General features: G+C 40.2%; 1 long non-coding RNA gene across 2 annotated transcripts in view; it reads left to right on the plus strand.

Annotated features, from left to right (window-relative positions):
* Positions 1-19,030, plus strand: part of LOC126944972 (uncharacterized) — a 345,379-nt gene that overhangs the window by 219,402 nt on the left and 106,947 nt on the right. The window contains exon 1 of one of the 2 annotated variants that reach the window (XR_007722252.1): positions 13,913-13,982. The exons of the other annotated variant lie outside the window; for it this stretch is intronic. This is a non-coding gene — a long non-coding RNA (uncharacterized LOC126944972). Of the gene's footprint in view, positions 1-13,912; positions 13,983-19,030 lie in introns of those variants that run through there. 2 annotated transcript variants of the gene reach the window in all.

Below are 19,030 nucleotides of genomic sequence, written 5' to 3' on the forward strand. Positions count from 1 at the left end.
AAAAGCCTTAACTTCCTATGTATTCATTTATGGTTCATTGCATAAATGTCATTATGCTCTCCTGTGCCTTTAACAAGCAATTTCTTTGTAATACTGAGGCCAGTCTCTATCTTTTGCAACTCTGCTTTATAAACAACCCGTTTTGTAAACCATTCTGTGGCTTGCTGAAGTGCACGTAGTCATCTGTGTAGTACTTGCTATTTTTCAAGAATTGAAATTAATGCCTCTCATTCATTTTTCAAATCTCACTAGACACTCACAACTATTTATTGTGATATTTCTATTCCCTTCACATTGCAGATGAGAAAAACTAAGGCTCAGAGAAATCCAGTAACCTGTCAAATATCACAAACCCAATCAGTGACACTTGAGCCTCAAACTCGGATCTATCTGATTCCAGAATTTTACTTGTTTATTTGAATATAGTGTATATAAGCAGTCCTATCAGGTTTATAGAAGAAGCAGTTTTAGATTTTCTTAGAAAGAGAAAGATTGTTTTGTAGTTTGGAATGGTATAACTCAATTGCCCTCTGTTTCTGTTTTTCAAAAACCAAAGAAGGATGTCCTCACAATTTCACTTTAGGTGTTGAAATCGGATAAATAAAAACATATGTTGACACAAAAACATACATACTGGCTCTTGGCAGCTAATATGGTTTGGCTGTGTCCCTACCCAAATCTCATCTTGAATTGAAGTTCCCCACATGTTGTGGGAGGCACCTGGTGGGAAGTAATTGAATCATGGGTGTGGGTTTTTCCTGTGGTGTTCTTGTGATAGTGAATAAGTCTCACCAGAACTGATGGTTTTTTGAAAGGGCAGTTCCCCTGCACTTCTCTCTTGGCTGCCACCATGTAAGATGTGCCTTTGCTTCTCCTTCACTTTCCACCATGATTTTGAGGCCTCCCCAGCCATGTGAAGTTGTGAGTCCATTAAACCTTATTTTCTTTATGAATTACCCATTCTCAGGTATGTATTATTAGCAGCATAAGAACAGACTAATACAGTAGATTGGTACCAGGAGTAGGGGTACTGCTGTACAGATACCTAAAAATGTGGAAGCAACTTTGGAATTGGGTAACAGGCAGAGGTTTGAAGAGTTTGGAGGGCTCAGAAGAAGATAGGAAAATGTGGGAAGGTTTGGAACTTCCTAGAGACTTGTTGAACTGACTTTGACTAAAATTTTGACCGTGATATGGATAGTGAAGTCCAGGCTTAGGTGGTCTTATATGGGGATGAGGAACTTGTTGGAAACTGGAGTAAAGGTCATTCTTGCTATGCAAAGAGGCTGGTGACATTTTCCCCCTGACCTAGAAACCTGTGGAACTTTGAACCTGAGAGAAATGATTTAGGGTATCTGGTGGAAGAAATTTCTAAGTGCCAAAGCATTTAAGAGGCAGCAAAGCACAAGAGTTTGGAAAATTTGCAGCCTGATGATGCAATAGAAAAGAAAAACACATTCTCTGGGGAGAAATTCAAGTTGGCTGCAGAAATTTGCATAAGTAACGAGCATCCAAATATTAATTGCCAAGATGATGGGAATAATGTCTTTAGAGCATCTCAGAGACTTTCATGGCAACCCCTCCCATCACAGGCCCAGAGGCCTAGGAGAGAAAAATGGTTTTATAGGTCAGTCCTGGGCCCTGCTGTGTGCCATCTCAAGACTTGGTGCCCTGTTTCCCAGCTGCTGTAGCCGTGGCTAAAAGGAGCCACAGTACAGCTCGGGTGGTGGCTTCAGAGGGTGCAAGTCCCAAGCCTTGGCAGTTTCCCCATAGTGTTGAGCCTGCAGACACACAGAAGTTAAGAATTGAGGTTTGGGAACCTCTGCCTAGATTTCAGAGGATGCATGGAAATGCTCGGATGTCTAGGCAGAAGTTTGCTGCAGGGGTGGGGTCCTCATGAAGCACCTCTGCTAGGGCAATGTGGAAGGGAAATATGGGGTAGGAGCCCCCACACAGAGTCCCCACTGGGGCACTGCTTAGTGGAGTTGTGAGAAGAAGGCCACTATCCTCCAGACCCTAGAATAGTAGATCCACCAACAGCTTGCACTGTGTGCCTGAAAAAACTGCAGACACTCAACACCAGCCCATGAAGGCAGCAAGGAGGGGGCTATACCCTGCAAAACCACAGGAGTGGAGCTGCCCAAGGCCATGGGAACCCACTTCTTGTATCAGCATGACTTGGATATGAGACATGGAGTAAAAGGAGATCATTGTATCTAGGAAGTAACTAACTTGCTTTTGATTTTACAGGCTCATAGGTGGAAGAGACTTGCCTTGTCTCCGATGAGACTTTGGACTGTGGACTTTGTAGTTAATGCTGAAATGAGTTAAGACTTTGGTAGAGTATTGGGAAGGCATACTTGGTTTTGAAATGTGGGGACATGAGATTTGAGAGGGGCTAGGAATGGAATGACATGGTTTGGCTGTGTCCCCACCTAAATCTCATCTTGAATTGTAGCTCCCATAATCCCTGTGTCATGGGAGGGACCCAGTAGGAAGTAATTGAATCATGTGGTGTGTTTTTCCTGTGCTGTTGTTGTGATGGTGAATAAGTCTCATGAGAAATAATGGTTTTATAAAAGGGCAGTCCCCCTGCACTTCTCTCTTATGTGCCGCCATGTAAGATGTGCTTGCTCCTCTTTTGCTTTACTCCATGATTGTGAAGCCACCCCAGCCATGTGAAACTCTAAGTCCATTAAACCTCTTTTTTCTTTATAAATTATGCACTCTTGGGTATGTCTTAATTAACAGTATGACAATAGTCTAATACAGCAGCTTTCTTCATAATAGTTCTAAACTAGAAACTACCCAAATACCTACCAACGGGCGAATTGTTTAACAAATTCTGTTCCAGTACAATGAAATAGCATTCAGAAATAAAAAGGAAAGAACTCTTGATACATGTAACAGCATAGATGTATCAGAGAAACATGTTGAGCAAAAGAAGCAAGTGCAAAAGAGTGTACAATGAGTGATTCCTTGTATATGAAGTTCAAGAACAGGCAAAACTAACCTACAGGGATGAAAGTAAAACAGTTATTCCCTGGGCTAATGGTTGAGGTGGATTGCAAAGAAGCAAGCCCTAGGAAACTTTGGGAAACAATAAGAATATTCTATATTTTGCTTGTGGTAATTTCTTCCTTGGCTGTGTGTGCTTGTAAAAACTCTCTCTAATGTACATTTAAAATGGGTACATGTTGGCTGGGTACAGTGGCTCACACCTGTAATTCCAGCACTTTGGGATGCTGAGGCAAGCAGATCACCTGAGGTCAGGAGTTCGACCAGCCTGGCCAACATGGAGAAACCTGGTCTCTACTAAAAATACAAAAATTAGCCAGACATGGTGGTGGATGCCTGTAATCGCAGCTACTCGGGAGGCTGAGGCAGGAGAATCACTTGAACCCAGGAAGTGGAGGTTGCAGTGAGCCAAGATTGCACTACTGCACTCCAGCCTGGGCGACAGAGAGAGACTCGTCTCAAAAATAAAATAAAATGGATACATTTTAATTTATGTAAAATATATTTTAATAGAATTGATTAAAAAGTCAAAAAACGAATTTTGTATTAAAACTAGGAAAATTTAAACATTAAAAATAAAGATTGGCTGGTTTGAGGATGAAAGTGTTGATAATTGCAAGTAAATTAACAAAGGCAATAATGAAGAAATGAGAGATATTTGACCTTTAAAATACATGACTTAAGAGAAGAATTGGACTGACTTCAAATATCAGACACAAGGTTATATGTAACAGGGAAGGAGGAGCAAACATTTCACAGACCATAAGATAGCGACCTGGATTTCACATAAAGAAACTTTGTAATAACTATAGCTGTCCAGTGGAATGGGCTACCCTGTGTGGTGGTAAACCTCAACAGACTAGCTCAAAAGAAGTCAGATCAACCACTTTTGATAATGATGTTTAAGAGATCCTTCAAATGGACAAAAAGGCAGCGTAGCAATCCTTTAAATTAGAATTATTTCATCTATGAGCTAAAAAAAACCTCACACTCCTTTTAAGGTGTCTAAAAGTCCAGTTCAATTCAAAAAGCATGCATGAGAGTTTTAATTGATCAGACAGCTGTCCAGAAGCCAACATATACAATGGTTCATTACACTAGAATGCATAGAAAATTGGCCTTAATTCTACGAAGGAATTTGGGCCTCCTTATAAACAAAATAGATTTATTTTTCCCCCCATCACCTCTGAGAACTGCTTCAATTCACCATATTTTATGGAGTTCATAATCAAGGCTAGAAAATGTGTTCCAGGTCATGGGGAATACACATATGCACACAGAATAACAATGTTGATCTAATTATGCAGGAGAATCCTACACATATTACACTACAGCCAGGTGTGGGCCCAAGGAATACCAAATTGCTCTGGATTTAGAGGAGCCAGCAGTTACCCAACTATAGATTGATCCACTCTACCCATTGGTGATCTCCACCAAGATATATCAGGAGCCCCTCAAAATTAACTGATAAAATCAAACTGAGTATCGCTCCATTCAGTCTTCTCTTCTGTTTCCTCGTCACAGAAAACAGCATCTAAGCCACTCTTCAAATTTGAACCTGGAATATACTCTTGTGCTTCCCTCCTACCCTATGCAATAAACCATTATTCTTGCTAATTGACCTTTTTTTTTTTTTTAAAGCGTTTCTCAGACCCAGCCCTTTCTCCTATTTTCACTGCCACTCTTTCTCTCTCACCAGGCCCCCACAGTTTATGACCTGTCATAACGCAATAGCTACCTGTGCATTTTAGAAAACCACTTAAGGCCCTGTATAATCTGAACCTTGCCTACCCCAGTATCTGACCACATCTTGCAACTTCTCTTTATGCTCTCTTCTCCAGTAATAGTCAGTTGTGTAACATTCTGTGGGTTCTTGTTTAGCTTTAGTACTATTATCCTGCCACATCTATCCTGACCCTCATTCTGCTCCACTTTTAAAATATCTCCTTGGTGAAGGCTAGGCAGTGCCTAATATACCCCAGGACAGAACTCTGATGGAGGCAAAATGGATGATATCGTTTGAGGTTTCCAAACTTATCCTTTGTTTCCTGACTCTAAGACATTTAGTTCTGCAGCATAGCTCCATATCTAACTTATTGGACCAGTAACAGATATTTTGTTCAGAAGTAACACCTGTGATTGAAAAAAGAAGGAAGCAAGATTGGGCAGGAGGCGTCCTTACACCAAGATAGGGACCTAACAACCCAAAGCCCAGGTGTGAAACAATTACTGATTGCATTCCTGCACTGGACAGAAATGCCTAGGCTCCTATGACCCCAGCCACTCAGTCATGGCCTGGTGGCCAATCCAAATGTAGTGTGGCTTTGACTCAAATGCACAGGTCATCTTTATAATGCAAGACTTTACATGTTGGGGCTGTCAGCTAGCCACACATCTCACAGCTGGGAGGAAATCCTTTCTTGAAGGGGATCAGAACAGTGCATTTTTGTCATTGCCACTGTATGTTCCTGGTACTGCATGGAGCAAATCTGCACCAATATCCAAGGATCTGGGGGCCTGTCTTCCTCAGGAGAAATTTAGAAGATGGAAGATAGGAGGATGAATTACTGTCTTTGTTGGTATAACTAGTCTCAAGGCTATAATTGGACTTCATTCTCACCTCTCCTTCCCTAATTATCTACTCTAAATCTCCCCTCTCTCTCAGCTACCTGATAATCTGAACATCATTCCTGAGGACACTGAGCTCCTGTTGACCATACTCTTCTTATGCAGCATCATTTCTCTCTACCCATTCACAGTTTCTGATAGGCAGGAGAGAACCAAGAGAAACCTAAGCAGGTTGTCCAAGTCCCACAGATAGCCCTCCCACCTCCACTGTGTATCGGCAGCCCACCTCTTCCTGCTGATCAGGGTGAGTTACCTCTAACAAGATGATTGCTTTTTCTTATTGCCTGATGGTCCCTGGATACAATTCGCCCAAAGTACCCTGGTGACAGTCATAATTTGTGAATGATGTGACATTTGCTGGATATCGTGGGGAACTCTGATCTCGTAGAACTCTGAGTTTCTTGGATAGGAAGCACAGAATTCCCCAGTGAGTCACTGCAAATGATGATAAGTGGATCTACTATTGCTTCTATTCCTTATTCACAAACCCCTGGCATGTTCATATAGAAAGCATAGCACCGTACAAATGGCTTTAGATACACCACATTCCAGATGACAATCTATCTTTGCAGAGTATTATTATTATTATTATTATTTAAAGTATCATTTTGAGTTGGCACTTTGACTAAACTTTCAACAGACCATTTCAAAGCTATAGGAGGCCAGCTGCTTCTGGAAAGTGTGATCGACATGGTCAGTATCCCCATCACATATGAACATCAACTAGCATGTTTCCAGCACTGAAAATGCAACAAGCAACTAAGGAGACAGTATGACTTGGCCAGTTAATGTTAAACAGCTATTGCTGATGTCCACCCCAACACTGGCAGGATGGACATATGACGGAAATGGTTGTGATGGAAGAGACAGAGGTTAGTAACGGGTTCAACTGCATGGACTCCTGCTTGCCAAGGCTGATCTACTGCTGCCTCAGTTCCTAATTTGCCAGCAAGAGAGACCAATTCTGAGCACTTGGCAGAGTTCTAGTTCCTAAAGAGGCTAATTTGTCCCGGAAGAAAAGAACGGAAGGAAGGGAGGGAGGGAGGGAGGGAGGGAGGAACAAAGAAAGAGAGAGAGAGAAAGGAAGGAAGGAAGGAAGGAAGGAAGAAAGGAAGAAAGGAAGGAAAGAGGGAAGGCAGGCAGGCAGGAAGGAAGGAAGAAGAGAGAGAAAGAAAGAAAGAAAAGAAAGAAAGAAAAAGAGAAAGAAAGAAAGAGAGAGAGAGAGAAAGAAGGAAAGAAATTAAGAAAGAAAGAAAAGTTGGCAGCATTGGGACGCTTCCTTCCTGGATGGTTTGTTTATTTATTTACACAGGCGAGACACATATTCTGGATATGAGTTTGGTGTTTCTACTCATAGGGTCTCAGCCATCACCATTATTCCAGGGCTTGTGGAGTACCTGATCCGCAGTCATTGGCTCCCACAAAATACAGCATTTGACTGAGAGAGAGACACTTTACAGTGAGGGACACGCAAAAGTGGTGCCATGAACATGAGATCTACTGTTCACACTTTGTACCCACTTTCATATGCCTTTTCATTGCTTATAAATCCATATATTTTCTTACCTTGTGCCACATTTCCTTTCTGACAAGGCAGATGACTGATGTCATCACCTTCTGCTCCATGAAGATCTGCCCTTCCCCTCTTTCAAAGTCACCTCTGACTGAGGCTATAATGCAGCTGCCATTTATTTTTAGTCACCAAGCCAAACTTTTCTTAAGTGAAGATGACAATGGGAGTGAGGTGAGGGAGGGGCACTGGTGCAATAGTGGTGAGTGACATGGGAGCCTGGGTTACTGATGCCCTCTGTTCATGCTTACGATTGGACCTTAACCTACCATTTCTACATTTCCATCTCATGATGGATTTTTTCCAAACCAAGCCAATTTTTTTACTAGAAACTACCTCTTAATGGGCAATTCTGGGTCCATGATCACTTGGTGTTGCATGGTCAAACATTATGTTCCTACCATGGCTCTGTAGCATTTCAGAAGCTGTTTTTCAAAATGGGTTTAATTTAATTTTCTGCAATAGATGACATGGCTATTCTCCATAACTCCAGTGGTCTACATTGGATTCTCCCATTGGAGCTTGCCATCTGATTCACACCACATCTTTTTCCACCATTTACATGTCCAGTATTGTAGAGTCTATCAAACTCCATGGCTTGCTATGATCATGATTAGTCTGACTTGCTACAGCCCTTTCCTGATCCTAACCCTATTCAAAGACTTCTATTTCATCAAGAATATAGATCATACTTGTATTTTACTAGTTGTGGAAATTATTCCCTCCACAATTAGAACAGGATGTTAGATACTATGATAGCTTCTCTGATGTAGGTGATGTAATATCTGATGTAGGGGATGCAACTTGTCTTTTATGCAGGAGGAGATGTCCTGCATATCCCTGACTACTGGATGATAAAAACCTAATTGGAAGATGATCAGATCAGATGCAGATCTGACAATGTCTCTACTGGTCCAATGAGGATCTCTGGAGCAAAGATTAGCTGATACAAAAGTCCTGTGTTGGGCAGAAACGATTAAGCCCTTCTGTTGCCACCTTGCACAGTGGCTGCAGCTGGTTCCTGAATATTAGTAGAGTTTATCTCCACCATCCAGCCACCTCTTGCTCATCTTGTTCAATTAGAATAATGTTATCTGTTGACTAAATCAACACAATTTTGGGGGGATATCCAGAAGATTGAGATCTCCTTAGACTAGTGTAATAGTCCATAGGTCATTCAACTTACCAAGTAGAAAAATTATAAATATACATTGTATCCATTCCATAGGAATGAATATGAGTGAGAACTGTTTCCTATCCTCTTTCCCAATTAGTATAAGAAAGAAGGTATTTACCAAATAATGTCTGCATACCATAAAGCCTTATTGATCTTCTCTAGAAGGTACATCATTCAGCGTAGCAATTGCAATTGGGACTACTACTTGATTGAGTTGTCCACAAATATTCTATAGAATTCACCTAGTTTCTGCAAGGGTAAGATTGAGTTGTGTACAGATGTTATCCAGAATTCATCCAGGAGCCAGAATGTCCAATCAATTGAGATATTTAAGAGTGACAATAATCTCCATGATTGACCATATACACTCCTCAATAAAGACATTGTCTTGATTTTACTCGATTTTAAAGTCTTCCACTTGGCCTTCTCCAGCATGATAGCTCTTATCTCACAGCCCAAAGCCATAATGTATGGTTGCTGAACCTTCCAAGAATGTCAATCCCATCATACATTAGAGGACTGGAATAAAAGACCACAGGCTGGTTCAAAAATCAATGGACCCACTGTTCACTGCAAGTCCAGTTTTTTACGAGACTTAATCTATTACTTGATTCTCAAATGACTTCACTCTTAAAAAGAGAAGCTATGATGATTCCTTGGGTTTCTTAGTATCAATGTCAAGTTGGAGTTTTTGTACATTTGTCATTGAAATGCCTGAGTCCCCTTTACCAAGTCTACGGTCACTTATATAAACACTCATAGATTTCTTTCAGGGTAATTACTGTAATGTATGCATGTCATTTTCCTACAGCAGCCTTCCCTCTGGGAACCTGGGCATTTTTTCAGTCAGTGGGTTTCAGGTCTACAAACTTGCCCTGAAATTTAAACAAAAGATTATGATGTTTTATCAGAGAAACCACCTTCAGCCCCCTTCTCTTGCTATTGCTATATACTTAGCATATACAGATATTAATAAAATGAAGACAGAGAAAGAAGGAGAGAGAAGTATTTTTGCTGCTTTGCTGTCTACCCCTCTGTTTTGCTTCTAGAGATGTTGTGTTCCATTTGCCATTACCATAATTCTGTACTTCACCCTGGCTGCCACTCTGTCCTTGTTGAAGTTTATGATAATTGCAGTCTACTGGATTTGGTAGTTAAGAGCCATCTAACTTGACATCTATTGTTGTATCTCTCTCATCTCCATGGCTACCAATAAGCCAAACTGGATGACAATCTCCCTGCTACCAGCTCTTGCCTGAGGAGAGAGCCACCATTGAACTTAGTGATGCTGGTGTTCACTTACCAGTCTGTTCTTGTGTGTTCCTATGAAATAAAATCCTCAGATAAGTCTTCTGTCATCATCTAAATATAACTGTTCATGCATGCCCTCTTCCTTGAGCCTTTTCATCCCTTTTCCTACCATCTGTTACAGAAACTCAAGTGTTTCAATGTTGCTCAGTACGCATATCACTTTTTCAAGGTTATAGAAGCCATGTCTGCTGCAAGTTTGATACATCCTCTGGGATGCTTACCAAGATTTGGAATCCTGAGAGAATGGCTTCTAATCAATAAACTCTCTTTTATTAAATCCTATGCGCCTGCCCCTTGAATTTGATCTAATACCCTTAGAATCTAGTCTCATGGGTACTCCTGTGGCCACTGTCAGTTCATGCTGTTTATGTCTTTGAGCTCCTTTGGGTTATGGTCTCTTTCCTCCCTTAGGAATCCCAGCACCTCAGTGGTTGGGGTTGTGGTTGCTGTTTAACCGTGAGTAGTAACCCTGATGGCCAGTGGAGGTGGTAAGGGCATTTCTTGACAGAAGCAGGCACCTGTTGGCTTGAGGAGGAAATGCCTCTCTGCGTTATCTCCCTGCACAGGTGAAGTGGTAGCTCTTAGTGGGTGATGGTGCAGAGAAGGCAGTTCTGCAAACTCATAAGATTCAGAGAAGTTTGAAATGTTAATTCCTTGGGACATGGCTCCTACTCAGATCTCTCCATCTCATGTGTCAGGGTCGCATGTTTTCCCAACTAGAGCCTCCAATTTTGTCATAACTGGCCTGCTTTGGTTGAACATTCAGCCCTCTTTGATGTTAAGCTATGCTAACTATTCAATGCAGTACATACTGTTCTGTTTTTATTGCTCTGTCATCGTGTGAGAGGAGGGCCTCTTTAAAAGCTACCGAAGAGACTATCTCACTCTCACACTTAGTTTTCAAATGTTTTTATGTTGTTGTTGTTTGGTTTGGTTTGGTTTTACTTGTCATCATCTTATTATCCATGTATATGGGAGCAATGCAACTTAGTAACAACTATACAAATTCATTAATTATCTTCATGGTTGTTATCACCCCCAAAGTCTGAATCATCACACTGGATAGTTTACTCCCTCCACTGCCACATTCTCCTAAATCATCACCAGTAAGATTTAAAAAATGTGATTGTCACCTTGCGCCAGGGGCTATTTGTGCTCCGCCTGCTACCCAAGAAGCTATCCTCACTGCCAGACAGGTGCAGTGGCCCCGTACAAAACCTCATCTTCCTCCTACTTTTATCAACTGTCGCAGATCAGATTCCGCAGGAAGCAGACAGTGGACAAAGCTAAGAAGGAAAGCCTTATTGGGGACTAACGTCTATAAAAGAAAATGTGGTAAGGAAGGTTTGTTCTGGCAAAGTGATCAGATCAGACGCAGAACTTACAAACTCTCTACCAGCTCAATGGAGATCTCTGTGGCAAGGAATGGCTGGTATAAAAGTCCTGTGTGGGGCAGAAACAAGCCCTTATATCATCACCTTGCACAGTCATTTTTAGGGGACTACCTCAAGAATGGCATGTCATAGGCTACCACTACCTCACTCAGTCATTGACCAAGGACCACCTTGAGAAAAGCATGGTTTTGGCTTAAAAGTGGAGAGGTTGATCCTAAAGGGGCTAGCAGAGGGACCCTCTCAAGAATGCCCACTCCACACAGCTGGGTACACAGTCCTTTCTTGAAAATCCATCTGAGAGGTGTCTGAAACTCCCACCTGATTGGATAAGTCACCCTCCTCCTTTGGAGTAGAACTAAACATGTTGGCAGGGGACTGAATTTTCTTTGTCCTTGCTGCTGCTTTTGCTAAGAATCACCTCCCCATTGCATAGAATGAGATCCTTGTTCTGTCTTAGTCTTCAACACCTTCTTAGTGTGTCTTCTTTTAGGTTACAGGGGGAACAGAATTGTTTCTTTCTTGTCTGAGTTATCAGGATACCATGTTCAAGCCTCAAACCACAATATGGAAATTACTGATGTCTGACTCACCCGAAAGGTGAGGGCCTCATCCCAGGGAGATCAGCTTATTCTTTTCATATCCTGAGCACACTTCTTAAGTAAATCCAATTGTGGGAAATGTAAAAGTCTCGAAAGAAAATAGAAGTGAAGAATTTTGAAGCAAAAGCACAGTTAAAGTGTCTTTAATTCCAAAATCATACATTTAAGTCAATTTTCACCCAAAATTGCAATGTAACACATGGGTTAAACTAGTTTTAAAGGATGGTTGTGTGTGGTTCTGCTATTCTTGATAGAGAACCATGGATAAGTCACTTATCTTCTTAATAAAATTGTCTTCTCATCTGTAAAAATAGGTAGATGGACTCAATTACATAAAAAACCAAATACCCTGTGTTCTCACTCATAAATGGGAGTTGAACAGGGAGAACACATGGACACAGGGAGGGAAACATCACACACCAGGGCCTGACGGGATCGGGGGGCTAGGGAAGGGATAGCATTAGGACAAATACCTAATGTAGATGATGGGTTGATGGGTGCAGCAAATCACCATGGCACATGTATACCTATGTAACTAACCTGTACATTCTGCACATGTACCCCAGAACTTAAAGTAAAATTAAAAAACAAGTTCTTATTCTCCTCCAAAACCTACAACTCCATTTCTCGATGATGTTCAATAACTTCTTTATGAAAGTTTCAAAAATTTGCGAGGTCTCTAAAATAGTGTGATTTTAATAAGTTTTCATGCACCTGGTGTAGATCCACATATTTTATTTTATTGTATTGTATGTATTTATTTAGAGACAGAGTTTTGTTCTTGTTGCCCAGGCTGGAGTGCAATGGTGCGATCTCAGCTCACTCACTGCAACCTCCGTCTTCTAGGTTCAAGTGATTCTTCTGGCTCAGCCTCCCAAGTAGCTGGGATTAGAGACACCTGCCACCACATCCCTGGCTAATGTTTTTGTTTGTTTGTTTGCTTGCTTGCTTGTTTTTGTATTTCTGTAGAGACAGGGTTTCACCATGTTGGTTAGGTTGGTGTTAAACTCCTGATCTCAGGTGATCTACCCACCTACGCCTCCCAAAGTGCTGGGATTACAGGTGTGAGCCACTGCACCCGGCTCCCATATTTTATTTCTTTATAGCTACATGTTGTAGCGATTTTTGTCTTACTTTGAATCTCTGCACATTTGAAACAACCTCAATGTGAAATTTTAGCTGTTTCAAGATATCTTGCAATTAGGATTCAAAGCAAAGTAATTTTCCTGCCAAGATTTCTCCCTTTGTTATCTCCTCGTTCCATCAGAAGCCATTCAGTCTGTTAGAGAACTGGAGGAGTACTTAGAGCTGCCCCCTTGCATGGAGTGTTAAATCATTGGCCATCTTTTCCAATGTATTTGCACACAAAGGCCTAGTATAAAGGTTAAGAATCTATCTTGATATTATCACTTGGGTAATCAAAGAAGTAATTACAAAAATGCTCTTGGAAGAGAAGCAGCATGATTCAGTCTTGGAAAAGCAATTTATTTGCTGTTCTTTTTTTAAAAAAGCAGATTTGGCAAGGGTCCATGATTAATTTAACATTTAGTCAACATAGCAATGAAGGGAAAAGTCTTTTTCTGATAGACAGGTTATTACAATCAAGTCGAGAAATGATTGCATATTTAAACGTGTGATTATATCATAGTTCATATGCTGAATATATGAATTACTAATTAGGACAACTGCAATGCTTAGGACATAACACATACACCCGAGTGATATCTTTTTGTTTCACATCTTTCTGATGAATTACTTCCCACTAAATCATTAAATCATAAGTTGAAAGAATACCGAATTAGAAAGAAGCAGTGAGAACATCTACACCAGCAATTTTCAGTGTGTTCCATGGAACCCTAGGGCTCCAACAAAATGACTCAAGGATCCACAAAAAGGAAAAGGAAGACCAAGAAAGAAGAGCTACAAGTCCTCTGACCTACTTCAACCTGAGCAAAACCTTTTACAGAATTTGAAATCTAGTGGAGCTACTAAAGAAGCTCAATTTTTCTCCAAAAAAAATTTTTTTTTTTTGAGACAGGGTCTTACTTTGACACTCCATCTGGAGTGCAGTGGCATGATTACAATTCAATGCAGCCTTCAACTCCTGGGCTTAAGAGATCCTCCCATCTCTCCAGTAGCTGAGACTACAGACATGCGCCACTATGCCCAGCTAATTTTTTAATTTTTTGTAAACACAGTATCTCTCTATTTTTCCCAGGCTGGTCTTGAACTCCTAGACTCCAGTGATCCTCTCACCTCTGCCTTCTAAAGTTCTGGGATTGCAGGTATGAGCTTGTAATTTAATTTTTGAAATACATATTAATGCAAAGCCAACTCTCTACATGATCCTCTTGTCCTTGCCTGTGTTACTCACATGATATGGCTCTTTCTACTTTTGAGGCTGTCAATTCTATTCTTTTTTGACAGGTCTCAAATAGGTCTTTTCTGATTTGGACACAAATATGTATCTCTACAGTGTGCATTCTGTACTTGCATGTAATGTTTGGAGTCATTACAAGTATTTCCTTATGCGTGTTATCGATTGGTTTTCCATGGAACCCTGACTCAGAGATGGAGTTTAGGGTGCAGAGTGTTTGTTAAGGAATGCTCTTAGAATCAATGCCTGTTGGAGAGTGGGAAAAGGTTAGGAAGAGGAGGAAGTCAAGAAGTACTGCTTGTACAAAACTAACCCCACAAGGGGCTCTGCAGTTAAAATCAAACAGTTTACTTGATTGAGTAAACTTAGAATCCAACTCTACACATCGTGTAAAAATTTTGCTATTATTCTTTGTGTGTAGTTCCTTTTTGCATGTAGTTCCTTTAGGGAATGGACTTTTGACTCTCTTATCAGTTTCAGCACATCTCAAGCTCTTATAGGTCTAGTGTCCAGGATGAGAGTGAAGTGACAACCAGAGGAAACTTGTTATCTTTCAGAGGAGAAATGTCGGAATTGCTTTCCAGCAAGAGGAACTTCCTAGCTTTTCAACTGTGCAGTGTGGGCCACTGCTGTAGGCTCAGTAGATTCAGGAAAATATATAAAATCAAGATTTTCAGGTTCATCAACTTAGCTGTTCCCATTCCATGTTTTTCCTGTCATACAGAATCTGCTCTTACAAGTTTAACATCTAATCTTCCTCTATCCAACCTAGACTCTGATCTTGGCATAGCAGATCTGCTTTAGTTTTAAGTTAATCTGACTAGTAAATCCTGGTCCTGTGGCTTAGCGTTCTCTGCTGTCTTGCACAGGAGAGGAGAACTTATTTGTCTGCTGCCAAAGATGCCCTCTGGCTTCCCTACAGACTTTCAGTCATTCATTAATCACTCTCAGCCCTTTACTGTATTTATTTAGAGAGTGGCAGGATCCTAAAATAGCCACATCTTCTATTGTTTTTGTAGTTACTATATCCTCCATTTTAATCGGTGATTCAATACACTGCAGGAGCTACTGTATTTCTGTCCAATACATCCCAATTCACAGTGAGTAAAAGTTTAACAGTTGGACCACTATATTTTGCCAGGGGCTGTCTGTTCTCCACCTACAACCCTTTCATGTTCACTACCAGCTAGCCAGTAAATGGCCCAGGCCAAAAGTGCTGCCTGAAGAACTACTGTCCCAGATCACTCCTAGTGTCAACTCCAGAGGTTTGTTTCTTTTGGAAGCAGACTTTTGTTAGGGAGTCTTGGGATTAACACCTGTGGCAGGACAAGAAAGGAAGCAGGGTTGGGCTGAGGGAAAATTCAAACTGAAATGCGGACCCAATGACAGCCTTGATAGATTGGATGGGGATCTCTGTAGTTAAAATGGCACATCAAAGTTGTCTCACGTAAGAATGAGATAGCCTAACTGTTATATTCTCAACTATCGCTGGATTTGAGCCACTTAAGGAACAGTGGAACTATGGGCAAAGTGGTTCTCTGCAGACATTATGCTGGTTGCTTTACCTCATTTATTCTCATATTAAATGTAAACATTTCCCTTTCACTTATTTTTTTTCATTCATCTACAATTATTCAAAAATTTAAAATTTGTGAAACTATCTTAGGTGTCGAGAGCCTGTGGAAAAGGATGCATTTTAGCTTGTAGTTTCTGAGATGAGTTGACAATTCAGCTATGTCTTCAAGGACAAGAAGCCTACACAGCATCACCACCATCACCACGCAAATATTGATATCTCAAGCTTAACATATTTAGATTCAGTCCTTTCCTCTTCCTCATCTCAGTAATAGCAACTCCACCTACTAATTGTTCAGGTCAAAATCTTTGGAATGGCTCTTGTTTCATGCCCCATCCTTGTTTTATCTTTATTTTATGTCCCACATCTAATCCTTGTTTTATGCCCTACATCTAATCCTTCATGAAGTCATGTTGGCACCATCTTCAAAATGTAGCAAAAATATAATCATCTCTCACCATATCTAATACCAGAGCCCTGGCCTGAGCCACCATTATATCTCACCTGGATTACTACAGGCCTCTTTGATTCTATCCTTGATTATTTATAACAGTAATAACTTTATAATCAAAACCCTCATTGGCTTCTTATTTCACTATGGCACAAATTAAAACCTTTCCCAGTGATCTATCTTTTCACATCCTTGCTCTGCTTCTAGCACATAGATTCGTATATTCCATGTATGGAGCAATCATGAGAAATGAAACTACTGCTGAGGGAGCAGAGAAGGAAAAGCACTATATGATACGGCAACATGACTGGACATTTTCTCTTTAAGAATCACAGAAAAACTTTGAAGAAGGCTTTCAACAATGAAAGGAAAATGACTAGATAAGTCATGGAAAAGATTTGTTTGAAAAGATAAGCTGATAGCTCATATCAAGGATGGACTAAGGAGGGGAACATAGGAAATACAAAAGAGAGTTAGAGGTATTGCAATAACATGGATGAAAGAAGATGAGAGCTTGAAAAAGGGCATCAACAACAGAGATAGGAGAGACGATGAGAATGTAGAGTGGTCAGAGCTTAAATGATACTTTGAGAGTATATAATTGTTTATAATTTATATATAATTGTTTATATAATTCATATATATATTATGATTATATAAGTATATAGAGAGTATATAATTCAATTCCTTTGAGGAATTGAATAATTTGAAAAGAAGATAAGTAAAAGAGGTTTCCAAGATCCTGGATCACACAAGTGGGATAATGTGAGTGCCATTATTAAGATGAGCAGCAAAAGAAAAGACACAAAATAGAGAACAACATGCTTTCTGTTTGAGGTATGTTAAGTTGAATGTACCAACTTATCCCATAAGTGAGATATTGTAGAAAGAAGTCAACCAGACGGTAGAAATTATAGAACTGAAATTCAGAAAATAGATCAAAGATGGGCATGTCAATATTGGGAGTGTTAAAAAAAGAAACTTTAGATAAATTTAGCAGCGATTACTTTAGCAAACAGATTTATGAATTGGGCAGCACTCAGAGCAAAGAGGTGCAGAGAGCTCCATCCAGTAGTGTGAGCCTCAAGCTTTTATGGGTCAAACACAGAAGCAAAGTAGAGAAACACTTGATTGGCTACAACTAGGTGGGCATGATGTGATGAGTTGGTCCCTGTGATTGGTTGAAACCCAGGTGCATGTGATTGGAGGAAACTCTGCTCTTTGTTACATTCCTAAGTTAAACTTCAGTTTGTTTGCATACTTAGAATATGGTTTGTTATGTAAGAACTCAAAGTTCATAGACAGCCATAGGCTAATACCCTCCTGCTTATTTAACAGGATTCAGCATGACAATTTAATTCAAAATGGAAATTTAAATCATGAAGATAGTCTTCGGAATATCAATATTTAGATATAGCAGAACTAGAGAATCACACACTCAAAATTGACAAGAAGAAGGTATAGAAGTTTAAAGTGCAAATTCATCACCTTCTGATCTCCAAGTTATTGCCAGTGGAGAAAAGACACAGGCAGCTACATGGGGATCAATGGATTCCATTATTCATGTGCCAATGATGCTTAAAACACACTACTCAGCAAGTTCAGTCTACCTAAAGTACTATCCCTGAATATTTCCTACAAACAATGATTCTGTGCTACCACACCAATGAGCTTCTGGCTATATTTGGTCAATGAGTTACCCTGGTGGAAGACGGAGGGCATAGGAACAAAGAAAGAAGCCAAATTTTTCTTCGTCTTTTCTATGGCTTGTAGTCATGTTATTATATTGGCTGAGTCTCCATCAAGGTTCCAGGTTCTAACTGGATGCTCTCTTTCTCTTTGGAATGGGGCAGCCTTCTTTCTGATTCTGCCTCCTGCTAAACAGACCTAGCCCATGGGTTCTGTTAACACCACCTCCTTCCTCCCTTTGTCCCTCCATTCCCAGAGGATTAGCAACTTCTCAACATTATTAAAGTCTCTTTTGTGTTGTTTTTTGTTTGTTTGTTTGTTTTTCACCATGCTTTAGTTGGCTTCTCAGCCCTTGCATCACCAATTAATTACCTGTACTAAATTTGAATTACCTAGAATGGTCCCTGTTTTCTTGAATTGATGTGATGATGTTCACCCATATATTTTTAAAACCTATTTAGAAATTAAAGCCAAAATATTAAAAACCTCCTACTAGCTATGTAGGAGTCTCAGACAATAACCACCTCCCTACCAAAAAAAAAATGAAAAGAGTCAATTTTTCTCTATTTTAAACAGGCTTGATCTGCCGTACTTATGTAGTAGAAAAGTGAGAAACTGAAGGAAAGGAGCAGAGAGAATAGGTCTATTTCCTACCCAAAGACAAGAAGCACAATTTGAGTCGACGAGACTCAATTCTGGGGGCAGAAAAAGAAGGATCCATGAACTTCCTTTCAGGACTAAGAACTTACCTTCTGGCCAATAAAATCAGGGATCTTTACTCTCTCATCAATAAGACAAGTCATCCCCAATGTGAGTAGATTAGTTCTTTGTGCTTTCCTTATGAATATCTAAGACACAGGATAAGGGGGACATTTGCATGATCCTTCTCTCCACACTATCTTCAAAGAAATAAAGTGACTAGCACATTTTCTCTATTGAAAGTTATGGCCTGGAAAATTAATCACTTACTGCAAGTAACTAGGGAACCAGGAAAAACTGGTGTGGCTGAGTCCAAAGAGAAAGTGAATTTTAACAAGAGGGCAAGATCAATAAAATTAAATATCCCAGAAACCTCAAGTTAAAATAGCAATTGCAGATTAGTTATTGGATTCTTCAACTAGAAAGTCTTTGATGAGTTTTAATGAGAAACTTCAGAGGTATAATGGTGGTATTAACCAAATGCCAATAACTTGGGAATTGAATTGCAAGGAAGTGATTCCAGTGTGGCTACATATTCTTT

The sequence above is a fragment of the Macaca thibetana genome, chromosome 20, assembly GCF_024542745.1.
Source record: "Macaca thibetana thibetana isolate TM-01 chromosome 20, ASM2454274v1, whole genome shotgun sequence".
Lineage (NCBI taxonomy): Eukaryota > Metazoa > Chordata > Mammalia > Primates > Cercopithecidae > Macaca > Macaca thibetana.